Here is a 13,297-nt window from a genome sequence, read left to right on the forward strand (position 1 = left end):
TTGCTCTGTACTGTCCTTCAAATGGTGCTGTGTGCTGAGTCCTTTCACAGGGTGGTATGTGTAAGTCCTTCAAAACTGTGTTATGTGCTGAGTTTTTCAAAGGGTGCTGTGCAATGAATGTTTTACACAAGGTGCTACATACTCAGCCATTCAGAGTGGTGTGTGTGTGGAGTCTTCACACAGGGTGCTATGTGCTGAGTTCTGGGAAAGAGCGTTATGTGCTGAGTTTTTTCAAAGCCTGCCATGCACTGTGTCCTATACACTGTGTGCTATGGACTTCCTCCTTCAAAGGGAGCTGTGTGCTGAGTCATCCCAAAGGTTACTATATGCTAAGTCCTTCAAAGGGTGCACTGTGATGATTCCTTTAAGCAGGGTGCTTTGTGCTGGTTTTTGAAGTGTGCTGTGTGCTTAGTCATCCCAAAAGGTGCTATGTTCTGAGGTAGTTATCCCCAACAATCTCTCTCTCTCTCTCTCACTCTCTCTCTCTCTCTCTCCCTCCCTCCCTCCCTCTCTCTCTCTCTCTCTCTCTCTCTCTCTCTCTCTCTCTCTCTCTCTCTCTCTCTCTCTCTCTCTCACACACACACACACACACACACAGACACACACACACACACAGCGGTCACTGTGCACCTGCTTGATGTGTGGAGTGGAGAAGAATGGAGGAGAGTCTCCTCCAGAGGTGGGGCTGAGGGGAGATTCGGTCCCCCAGGCAAATGTTAGGGTTGGCATGGAGTGCTGAGCTGAAGTGAGGTTGCAATTCCTATGGCCTGGAAGCCTTAGGGCCCAGTCAGAGCTGCTCTTGTAGTCAAGGGTGGGGGGCTGGGCTGAGGAGAGGAGGGGGTGGGGCCCAGGGGAGGAGGAGGCATGGACCAGGAGGCTCACTGTGGTGGCAGCAGTGGCCAGGGTCTCTCAGTCGTAGGCACGCATGCATGGAGGGGCTAAGCAGCCCACAAGAGGAGTGGAGGCAGAGACAGAGAGAGAGAGAGAGAGAGAGAGAGAGAGAGAGAGAGAGACAGACAGACAGACAGACAGACAGACAGACAGACAGACAGACAGACAGACAGACAGACAGACACAGACACAGACACAGACACAGACACAGACACAGACACAGAGAGACAGAGAAAGAGAGAGCAGAGAGGAGCGAGGACATGCACGAGAGGAAGCAGCTTCAGTAGCTGTCTGAGGCCTCAATTGAAATGAAGGTCCTGGCCAGGAGCCCAGAGCATATGGAGCTGGCACAGCAGACACATCACCTCAACTTTGGAACCCTTTAAGTTTGATTGGGACAACTGACATGCCAGCTTTTCCAGGGTTTTATCTTTAAGCTGGCAATTACTACTAATGACTGGGATTATAGGTCAAATTAGATGGAGGATTTAAGCTGCAAAACTATGATGTTCAAAGCAGCACATGCAGAGTTCCCAAGCCAGATCGTCTCTTATCATGAATATCGTACCATGACTGCCTTCCTCCAGCAGCTGCTGATCCTCCTCTGGTTCTCTCTAGTGTGACCACCACATTCAAGGACAACATGGGAAGCAGAGACAGTGACCTCGCATCCCAAGCCTGCCAGCTGTGAGCAGAGTTGATTCCCAGCACCTGCACGGGAATCTGAGAGATCCAGAGACCCCAGATGCCTCAAGCATCCTTTCTCTGCAACATGAAACTTGGGGGCCATATGTGGTGGACCATCCTGTCTGGCCCCAGGGGGAGAAGAGGAGGCCCCTTGAGCCAGGTGTTCACCTCATGGCAACCTCATTCACACCTGAGGGCGGAAATGAGTGGCAAAGTGTGGGTCAGCCGCTGGACAAAGATCTTTGAGAAGAGAGGCATCCAAGAGGCCCCAGAATCCAGCGAGTACATCGTGGCTCACATCCTCAGAGCCAAAACAGTTAAGTGTGGTGGCACCAGGAGGGCAGGACGAGGGACGAAGGAGAAATGTGGTAGAACTACATAGGCTTTGACACCTCCCCCACCAATCCTTCCACCCCCCAGGATACTTACCTGAGTTGGATGGGAGTTTTCTGTAATATTGTCATAGAGAGAGGCTCATTTATTTGTCCAACAAACCGTTACAGTGTGTGTGCCAGGTCCAGGCGGTCATAGACAATGAAAGGTTCCAATGCCGGTTCCACAGCACATGAAGAAATCTTGATTTGAGCTGGATGCCGGTGCTTCACACCTGACATCCTAGCTACTTAGAAGGCTGAGATAGGAGGACTGAGACTTAATACCCAGGCAGAAAAGCCTGTAAGACTCTTTTTTTTGGGGGGGGGGGCGTCCGGTCGTGGGGCCTGAACTCTGGGCCTGGGTGCCGTCCCTCAGCTCTTCAGCTCAAGGCTAGCGCTCTACCACTTGAGCCACAGCACCAGTTCCGGCTTTTTTCTTTTTTCTTATGTGGTGCTGAGGAATCGAACCCAGGGCCTTGAGCATGCAAGGCAAGCTCTCTACCACTGAACCACCTTCCCAGCCCACCTGTAAGACTCTTATCTCCAACAAACAACCAAAAAAAAATGCCAGAAATGGATGAGTGGCTCAAACTCTAGACTGTTGGCCTTGAGTAAAAAGGCTCAGAGACAGCACCCGGATCTGAATTCAAGGCCCAGAAGTGACACAAAGAAAGGAAAGAGAAAGAGAGGAGGGAAGGATGGAGGGAGAAAAGGAGGAAAGGAAGGAAGAACGGAACATGCAAGCCTTGGTTTGGAGTCCCTGGATCAAGGGAGCCAACCATTCACTGTGGGGACAGTTTCAGAGCCTAAAGCCAGTATGTAGGACAAAGCCATTGACCTCTCAGCAACTTCATGACATCCAGGAGCTGTGTGTTCACCGACTGCAGAGGGAAACAGCCTCGGGTAGACCTTAGGGCTCAGGATGTGTCACCAAATTTCAGTCTCCGCAGGCCCTCCGAGTTTATTTTCTGGTCAGATAAGAAGAAAGTGTCCAAGGAATAGGGAGGTATAGGCTGAGGGAGTGTCAAGAGGAGGGGGGCAATGTATAAACAGGAAGATGAAGAGGGAGGACCATCCCAGGTCAGGTGTGTCAGGCCATTGGAGCCATGACCTCACCTGACAACCTAGACCATCAGTGATAGAGCCTTCGACCGAGCCACATGGCTGTTAAAAATCCTGGCACTTTGGTTTCACTATTGACAAGCTGGCTGTCATCCACTGCGGGATGCCTGTGCGGTACATCCTTGGGGACTGGGATTATTGCTGGCTCTATCTGAAGATGACACCCCCGGTGTTCATTCCTTGACCAGAGACAGACGTGAGTGTGCCAATGGCACAGGACAGCCAGAGAATGAGGGCTGGAGTTAGACCTTGTTGCCCCGAGACTTCCTCTAGGGGACTCTAGGGCCCTGTGACTGCCATTCTCAGAGGCAGAGGTGGGTCACTTTGCTGGCTCAGCCTTTAGTCCATTCAGAGAGGGCCGATTGTAAGTGGGGCAGGGCTGGGTAGAGGCTGGTGCAAAAAACAGAGGCACTGACTCTGAGCAGTGTTGTTTGATTGAGGATACTCACAACCCAGGAACATTCCTGGGATGGATCGGCCCTTTTCTCCCTCCTTAGAGAGAGAGACTGAGAGCCCTCCAGTCTGCATCCCTTGGCCAAGAAATCCTTTCATTCCCATAACTTGTGGTTGGATAACTAGACCTCACTTGCCTGCCCAGTGTCGATGCAGGACAGTGATATCTTGTGTAGAGAGTTGTGTGCAGCCATACCTGAAAGATGGCGCTGGCTTCCGCCCTCCGCCTTTCCGATGGCGAGTGCTCTCTGTGGTAAACAACTCCTTATATGGCTAAGGCAAAGAATCTGGCTTGCTTCTGTGCACCTGAACCTATTGGTGGTTCCCAAGAGGCGTATCAGGGTTGGCTACCCAGCGGGTACTTAAGGCTGTGGGAAATTCTCCCCGGGGTTGGGGTCAGAAGATTACTCAAAGGTCCTGAATAAACTGCAGAGAGAAGAGCTCGGTGTCTTGTCTTCCTTGCTGGTCGAGGTGGTCGGGACAGGTGGTGGCCCGTACGGGGATTCAGCCATAACCCCAACGGGGACTCAGAACTCTCTGTGGTCAGGGTGGTGCACCAGTAAGTTCCCAGGTAAAGGGGAAATCCAAGACAATAGCGGGGGTAAGTTCCCAGGTAAAGGGGGAATCCGCGACAAGAGCGGGGGGATTTTTGCTCTTCTCGGTAGATAAAGAGAGAGCGAGAACCGGGGGCTAGTCAATAGAGTAGCCAAAAGTGAAAGTAAAAGATTGTTTACCAGGTTAAGATTTTTAAAACATGGGCGCTTCTTCTTCGCACCCAAATTTTTTGGCTCTCAATGAGCTGCTGCACTCAAAGAAGTTAAAAGTAGAAACGAGAACTTTAGAGAGATTTTTGGATGAATGTGACATCATTGCCCCGGGGTTCACTGTCTCCGGAAGTCTCACGGTGGCCTCTTGGGAGAAACTAGGGAGGGACCTAGATTTTGCCTCTGAACAAGGAACGCTTAAGAGTGGAGTGAGACCAATATGGAAACTGATAAGAGGCTGTCTTGAGGACCAGCGCTGCAGTGAGTCGGTGGAGAATGGTCAGGCGGCCCTAGAAATGCTGCAGGAAGAAAGATCGGAAGGGGCTGGGAAAGTAGGGGGCTGGGAAAGTAAGGGGCTGGGAAGGTGACTCAGTGGTAGAGCACTTGCCTTGCATGTCTGAGGCCCTGGGTTTGATTCCTCAGCACCACATAATCAAAATGAAAAAAGCCGGAAGTGGCACTGTGGCTCAAGTGGTAGAGCGCTGGCCTTGAGCTGAAGAGCTGAGGGACAGTGCCCAGGCCCAGAGTTCAGGCCCAGGAAAAGACCAATTCAAAAAATGCTGCAAAGTTGTCTAAACAGTTGTCTAGTTATCTTTTAGGTAATTGAACTGGGGAGTTCGACAGCCTGATGGAACAGTTCAGGGTTGCCATTGTCATGGTGAACTCGACCTGATTGGATGCCGGATTGGCGGAGGGGTTATCTTCATGGATCTCCGCTGCTATGAATCATCTTAAGGAGTGGGCGGGTTTGGGAGCCCTGACAGGCCTCCTGTTATTAGCCTCCTTGTTATGTCTGTGGTGCATTTGCCAAATTAGAGTTTCTCAGCGTCGCAGTGCAGCCATGATTATCCAAGCCTTTACAGCCATTGGAGCAAGACAGTCCCCCCATGTATGGCTTGATAAGACTGGCCTTTTTTGAGCACAGGATGCGAGGCTTGAGCACTTCACTTGGGGTCCTCTGAGGTTGTGGGCCCCAAGAAGAGCATGTCTGATTGCATGTGGGTTGATACCCTAAGTCCCACCTCTGTAAAAAGGTATCGGACTGGTCTGGTAATGATTCGAGTGGATAACACCTGAGTGAAGATCAGTAAAATGTCCCAAATTTCTTCCACAGAGATCAGACCTCTACTCTTGCCTGTTGCGAAATAAAAAAGGGGGAACTGTAGAGAGCTGCTTGCTGCCGCACCTGAAAGATGGCGCCAGCTTCCGCCCTCCGACTTCCCCATGGCGAGTGCTCTCTGTGGTAAACAACTCCTTATATGGCTAAGGCAAAGAATCTGACTTGCTTCCGCGCACCTGAACCTATTGGTGGTTCCCAAGTGGCGTATCAGGGTTGGCTACCCAGCGGGTACTTAAGGCTGTGGGAAATTCTCCCCATGGTTGGGGTCAGAAGATTACTCAAAGGTCCTGAATAAACTGCAGAGAGAAGAGCTCGGTGTTGCGTCTTCCTTTCTGGTCGAGGCGGTCGGGACAATCTTGAGTCCTTGATGAGGTCACGGGATCCTCAGTATGAGATTGTACTTGACCATCCTGACTTGGTGCCTGGTCAGTCCCATCTAAGACTACTGTGATCTAGGACATAGAATCCAGACAATCAGAGCAGGATGGAATCTATTCTGTGAGTCTTGAGTATTATTTGTAAGCTTTGAGCTCCTATGTGCACACCTGCTTCCCTTTCTTGGGTGGGTCTGTGCTAGAAAAAGCTTAAAACTAGGGCCTGGGTGTCATCTGTTGTTTTATGCTCAAAGCTAGCCCTCTGCCATTTGAGCCACAGCTCCACTTGCAAGGTTTTTGGGTATTTAAATGGAGATAAGAGTGCTCATGGACTTTGCTGCCAAGGGTGGCATCCAACTGCAGGCAACAGATCTCAGCCTCCTGAGGGGATAGGATGACAGGAATGGAAAAGCATCTTTGGCCGGGTGCCAGTGGCTAATGGCTGTCATTCTAAGGACTCAGGAGCTGAGATCTGAAGATTACGGTTCAAAGCAAACTTGGGCAGGAAAGACCCTCAGACTCTTCTCTCCAACAAAGCACCAGAAAACCAGAAGTGGTGTTGTGGCTCAAGTAGTAGAGTGCTGGCCTTGAGCTGAGGAGCTCCAGAACAGCACCCAGGCCCAAAGTTCAAGCGTCACAACCAACAAAAAGAAAGTACAATATCTTTTCCTGCAAAGGACTGTGGATGTGTGTTGGGGGGGGCAGGTTGGGATGGTAGGCATTAGTGCCATGCTCAGTCATTGGTTTCGATGGATTGTCCCAAACTCTTAGTCCTCGGCAGCTGATTCTTGAACCCAGGTGAAGCTCTGGGTTGGACGTCAACCATCGGACCTCAGTCTCCTCACGGGAGAGTTGTGAGAAAAATAAGGAACTTATACAGAGGGATCTCCTGAGCAGGGCCAGCCACAAATGGCGCGGCTGTCAGATACGGTTGTCAGCAATTCTGTGAGCATATGACAGGAAGTTACTCGGAAAGGGCTCAGATGGGGCCTGTTATTAATCATGCAACACGTGTGGGATTATGAAACAAAATATGGCTCTTTAATCATTACTCTATACCCATGAGGAAGGAGAAGCTGGGTGAACTACTCATAACCCCCAGCTGACAGGAAGCTCAGCCTGACTTCTCTGCCTTTCTCCTTAGGACAGTGGGTGTTATTCAGTCCACTTCTTGTGGTGACAAGTCCACTTCTTGTCATTCGTGGGGTTTGAATTCTGGGCCTGGATGCTGTCCCCAAGCTCCTCAGGTCAAGGCTAGCGCTCTACCTCATGAGACACAATGACTTTTCCATTTTTCTTGAGGTTCTTTGAGGATAAGAGTCTCACAGATGTTTCTGCCCTGGCCACCCATGAACCATGATCTTCACATCTCAGCCTCCTGTGTAGTTAGGATTATAGGCCTGAGTCACCAGCAACTGGCTTAAGTGTAATTCTGGCCCTCTCTCTCTCTCCCTCTCCCTCTCCCTCTCCCTCTCCCTCTCTGTCTCTGTCTCTCGCTGTCTCTGCCTCTCTGTCTGTCTGTCTGTCTGTCTCATTCTCTCTCTCTCTCTCTCTCTCTCTCTCTCTCTCTCTCTCTCTCTCTCTCTCTCTCTCTCTCTCTCTCTCTCTCTCTCTCTCTCTCTCTCTCTCTGGAACTGGAACTGTTTGAATGGGTACTGGAAGAGATGGCCCATCATCCCCATGTGGCTGGAACCCAAGGTGGCCTTCTCATTCTGGATGTGGGCTGTGGATCAGGAGCTGTGTCACTAAAGTGTCTTTGGAAAAGGCTAGTTTGAGTTGGCCTTAGGGTATGTGTGTGTGTGTGTGTGTGTGTGTGTGTGTGTGTGTGTGTGTGTGTGTGTGTGTGTGTGTGTGTGTGTGTAAGTGTCGGGGATACCTACCCTCCTCTCTGCAGTGCCTCATCCTCCCAGCAGGAAGTGCATCCAGTATCCTGACCCCAAGGAAGGTGGATGGGGGAGGGTACTTAAGGTCACATCCAGGGGTATGATCCGAATTCTGTCCTACAACCGAAGGCTGGACAGATAAAGGAGAGAAGGAGAGGTGTAGGGGAACATCAAGAGAAGCCCCTTAACTTTGGCTAAAAATACCAGCCAGATCAAAGACTGAATTCATCTTTCTTGGTAGTCAGATAAAATGTGTACACTGTTCATTTATTATGATTGTGTGAGTCCTAGGGCTTGGATTCAGGTGTTATCCCTGAGCTTCTTTTGTTCAAGGCTGAGGCTCTACCACTTGAGCCACAGCACCACATCTGGCTTTTTTGTGTGTGGGTTGGGGGCGGGACAGGTCGTATATGGGAGATAAGAATCTCACGGACTTTCCCGCCCGGGCTGGCTCTGAGTCACGACCACCAGACCTCAGACTCCCGAATAGCCAGGATGATGAGTGGGAGCCAAGAGCTCCTGAGCTCCACCATCCATGGGGCCACAGGACCAAGGGAAAGGACACCGTGGATGCAACTTTGTAGTTGCCCCCCATTTGCAGACCTTCATCTGCCCCTGAGCACTGGTGAGGAAAGCAGGGATCCGAGCCCTGGGACTCCTGAGATAGGACTGCTACGAGCAGCAGCCAGCTAGCTGGCTGTGGATTTGTGAGCCCACAAGACTTTCATGAGCCCAACTCAACACCCAGTGGAAGTGTGCCTGACAGAGTCGCACTCTTGGGATACCCGTTTGAGCGGCTGTTCCCTGCCATGCCAGTTGCAACTTCTGGCCCTCCTTGCCCCAAACCCGTGGTCTGAGAAGTGGATTTACTGCTCAGATCCACACTGCACCCATGACAGATGCCATTCTGATGACCCAGCCAATGACCTCGGTTCCCCAAGGCTGGAAACTTCTCTGATAATGTGGCCTGCTCTGTAGCAAAGGCTTCCAAATGGGCTGCTCTCAAGACTTGTAGGACACCTAGACATTGGGAGAAACTCAGGGGCCCACTGGAAAATACTCTGGCTAGAGCCAAAGAGTGAGTTCCAAGCAGGCCAGGGGAGTTGGTCATGGGACTGGAACTCTGAGTCTGGGTGCTATCCCCTCAGCTCTTCAGCTTATCACTTGAGCCACAGTGCCTCTTTCAGTTTGCTGGTGCTTCCTTGGAGATCAGAGTCTCACAGACGTTCCTGCCAGGGCTGGCTTTCAACCAAGCTCCTCAGATTTCGGCCTCCTGTGGAGCTAGGGGGACAGACGTGAGTCACTGGCGCCCAGCTGATCTGGCCATTCACCACAGTGAACTAGGAGCTCCTGACAGCTTTTCTTTTCTTTTTCTTTTTTTTTGCTATGTCATTACTGGCCTTGAACTCAGGGTCTAGTTCCAGTCACTTAAGTTTTTCCCTCAAGTTTGGCACTCTACCACTTGAGCAACAGTGCCATTTCTGGCTTTTGGTAGTTCACTGGCAAGAAAAGTCTCACTAACATACCTTTCCTGAGCTGGCATTGGTCCATGATCTCTGATCCCAGTCTCCTGAGTAGCTAAAGGGAGGGAGCTAATGGTGTCATTGGGGTAGAAACTTTTCTTTTCTTTCTTTTTTTTTTTTTTTTGGAGGGGATCTCTGGTCCTGGGGCCTGAACTATGGGCCTGGGCACTGTCCCTCAGCTCTTCATCTCAAGGCTAGCACTCTAACACTTGAGCCACATCGACACTTCTGGCTTTTTTTCTTTTTGCTTTTGTGGTGCTGAAGAATCGAACCCAGAGCCTCATGGATGCAAGGCAAGTGCTCTACTACTGAGCCACCTTCCCAGCCCAGAAGCTTTTCTTAAGCAAGTGTTCTTCCCTGCATTTGTCCTGACTCCTCAATGCAAAGGAGGCCCAAGGGTCAGGAGCTGTGAAAAATAGACTTCCAGCCACAGGAAATGGCTGGGGTCCATGGAGAAAAGCCAAGCTAATCTTCCCCCTGGGCCCCATTCTGGGACTCCACCCTCTTCCAAACCTGTGACTCAAGTACAAACCTTGACCCAGCCTTGAATGCTCTGCCAGACTTTTCTGAAGCCACAGAACCTTCATTCCACCCACACCACCTGCTCTATACCACACCTCAGGACTTTTGCCTATTCTGTACCTTCTGCCTGAGGCTCTGTACTGTTCCACACCTTATAAATCCTGTGGAATTTTGGCACTGATTATATCACCTCCTGGAGCAAGTCTTTCCTTCCTTTCTCTCTCTAGAGGTGGAACTTTTGCAGGCTTACTGGCAAATGCTCTATCTTGGTGTGTGTGTGTGTGTGTGTGTGTGTGTGTGTGTGTGTGTGTGTGTGTGTGTGTGTGTGTGTGTGTGAATGTGTGTGTGTGGGTTTTCCAGTCCTAGGGTTTGAATTCATGGCATGGACACTATCCCTGAGCTTTTCTGCTCAAGGCTAACAGTCCACTACTTGAAACACAGCTCTACTTCTGGGTGTTTAATTGGAGAAAAGTTTCTCATATAGAATTTTCTACTTGTAATTATGATCCTCAGATCTCAGGCTCCTGAGTAGCTGAGATTATAGGGGTGAGCCACAAGTAGCTGCCCTCTATCTCTTACCTATAACCTCAGCCCTCTTGAGTCCCAGAAGAATATGTCTCACCAGGCTCACTTTTTTTTTTGCCAGTCTTGGGGCTTGAACTTAGGGTCTGGGCATGTTCCTTAGATTTTTTTCCTGAGGGCTAGCCATGATGCCACTTTTGTCGTTTTCTGTTTCTGTATTACTGAGGAATCGAACTCAGGGCTTCGTGCATGCTAGATAAGCACTCTACCACTAAGCCACATTTGCAGCCCAAGGCTGAATTTTAACAGGAGTTATGAGGGTGAGATTTATTGGCTTACCCCTTCAGGCATAGAAATTGCTGACTATTTCATATCTTTGCCGAGATTTGGAACCAGTCTTTGACTGGGCAATGAGGAATGATGAATGAGTGAGAGCCACCAGGCCCTAGAGGTCTAGGGATAGAGAATATGGATCCAGAACCTTCCACCACTCCTACAGCCTAGGAACTCTGAGGGTTTGTCCCAGCTTGCCCAAGTTGGGTGGGCTGAGCATGGGCAACCTGCTGAATGCCCATCATCCATACAACATCCTTTCATACACAGAGACATGAAGTTACTGCTGCCTTTTTTATTCGGGGTTGGGGGGCTGGGGAGGCAAGTCTGGGGTTGAACTGTGAGCCTATGCTCTGTCCCTGAGCTCCTTTTGCTCAAGGGTAACACTCTGCAACTTGAAACACAATCCCACTCATTTTTTTTTCCTGTGATCTGTTAGAAATAAGAGTGTCACCGACTTTCCTGCCATGGTTGAATTCAAATTGGCATTCTCTACATTCTCAGCCTCCTGAGGAGCTAGGATTATAGGCAGGAGCTGATGACACCTGGCTTTCTTTTCTTCTTGTTGTTATTTTTTTAATAGTGACAATCTAAAATATTCATGGTGTCATTCTAATTGTTTGCATTCAAAGTAAGCTACCCAAGCTTGGAGTTTGAATGCTAGGACTGCTACCTAAAAATGGAGGGAGATCCTGACAAATTCATTCCTACTCATGTGAATGCTAATGGAATGCTATAAAATAATAATTAAATTTGCAGTTAATTCATGATTCTATTTTAGAATGCCACACAAATATTATTGGATTTATATCTTCCATTTTAGCACCATGGTATGATTCCTCTAATGGAAGAATATTAACTAATTTTTAATTAATGCTTTTATATGTATTCAACCATGATACTTCATTAAATGGTGCCATAATATAATAACAAATAATTGGTAATAATATACATATATATATATAAATTAATATCCTCACATTCCTTCTCATATATATATATATATAAATATGGGAAGGAATATATATGTGTGTGTGTGTGTGTGTGTGTACATATATATATGTATATACACATACACATATACATATCTATCAATGTATATATTGGTCACTACTGTGGTTTGATCAAAGGTCCTCAGGATTTCCTGGCATCTCAGTTTGCTGGAGGCTGGTGTGTTCAGACTGTGACCCCATGTATGGATTGGGCATTGCAGGCAGGGGGTTGAAATCCCAGCATGGCCAAAAATTTATTCATGGAGTAAGAAGCCAATTTTGACACATTTTTTTTCCTTCTCTGAGAAAGTCCTGAGTCTTAATATGATGTATAATCCGTATGCAAATATAATCTAGGTGATATGATGTAATAAATGAAGTGTTATATGTGTAATAATACCACATAAATAAGGGTAATAAAGGTCATATGCAGTAAACCCATGTATGTAAATAGATACAATATATGAATATTATTTTTTCCAAGTGCTGGGGCTTGAGTCCATGCCCTGGGAACTGGTCTGAATTTCTTGTCTTCAAGGATGGTGAGCTTCTCCTTCACCCACAATGTCACAGAGTTACCCAGGCCCTGAGTTTAAATCCAGGGCTTGCCAGAAAAATGGTGCATATTCCAAGCCAGGGCCATATTATTATTATTTATTTCTTTTTTGGCCCAGCACAGGGCTTTAACTTAGGTCTTGGCACCTCTGCCACAACCAACCCTGGGATCCTAGGACCCGAGTTCAAATCTCAGGGCTGGCAAAAATAAAAAACAAAAACAAGGAGAAGCATAAAACTGAGAAGTTCAAGAAAGGGATTTTACTTTTTTTTTTCCTTTGGTATTGTGACCATCCTGGGTCTAAATGACAAGGCCCAGAAAGTGCACCTTGCATTGCTGATGTTTGGCAGGCTATTAGGGAAGCCATAGCCAAAACCGGCAACTTGGGCCTGGAGTTCTAATCCCGGAACTGTCACTAATGAATCGTGGGAGGTTCTAAGAAATACATTCTGATGATACATCCATACAAATGGATTGTTATAAAAGTAACAAATTAGTAGTGCATGATTTTCATATTATACACAATTATATTACATTGACTGATTTTCAATTAATACTTTATTATGTATTCAATCATGATACTTAAACAAGGAAGGAATAATTTAGTTGCCAATAATTAGTAGTAATAACGAATATGCAATTTCATAAGATAGAATTTCTCTTAGTTTATACATATACATCTATCTATCTACCTATCTACCTATCTATCTACGAATCTACACATTTATCTGTTTATACACTTGTTACTCCTGGGGCTCTGTAGTAGACTGTTCCCCTAGTACGTACAAAGCCCTGGGTTCGATTCCTGGTTACCACATGCACAGAAAAATCCGGAAGTTGTGCTGTTGCTCAAGCAGTTGAGCACTAGCTTTGAGCATAAAAGCTTCGGGACTGTGTCTAGACCCTTACTCAAGACCCAAGACTGGCACCAAAAAAGAAAAAAATGCCCCCATCAGAAAGAATGACATTGCACCATTTGTTAGGAAATGGAAAAACTTGGAAAAAATTATATTAAGTGAAGTAAGCCAGGCCCAAAGAAACATAGGGCCCATGGTTTCCCTTATTTGTAATATCTAGTATATGTAGGAGTCAAGCGGAAAAGGTCAGATAATGTGATGTCAGGAAAATGAACCCTTAGATGTGTATTTTAATGTTTTTTTTTCTTTCATGCATGTTTCTAA

At 47.9% G+C, this 13,297-nt stretch overlaps 1 pseudogene; it reads left to right on the forward strand.

Annotated features, from left to right (window-relative positions):
- Positions 1–1,663: 1,663 nt before the first annotated feature.
- The window catches only part of LOC138837880 (MTRF1L release factor glutamine methyltransferase-like), a 324,322-nt pseudogene continuing 312,688 nt past the window's right edge, over positions 1,664–13,297 (forward strand).

The sequence above is a fragment of the Dipodomys merriami genome, unplaced genomic scaffold (assembly GCF_024711535.1).
Source record: "Dipodomys merriami isolate MVZ:Mamm:240054 unplaced genomic scaffold, mDipMer1.0.p SCAF_278, whole genome shotgun sequence".
NCBI classification, from domain to species: domain Eukaryota; kingdom Metazoa; phylum Chordata; class Mammalia; order Rodentia; family Heteromyidae; genus Dipodomys; species Dipodomys merriami.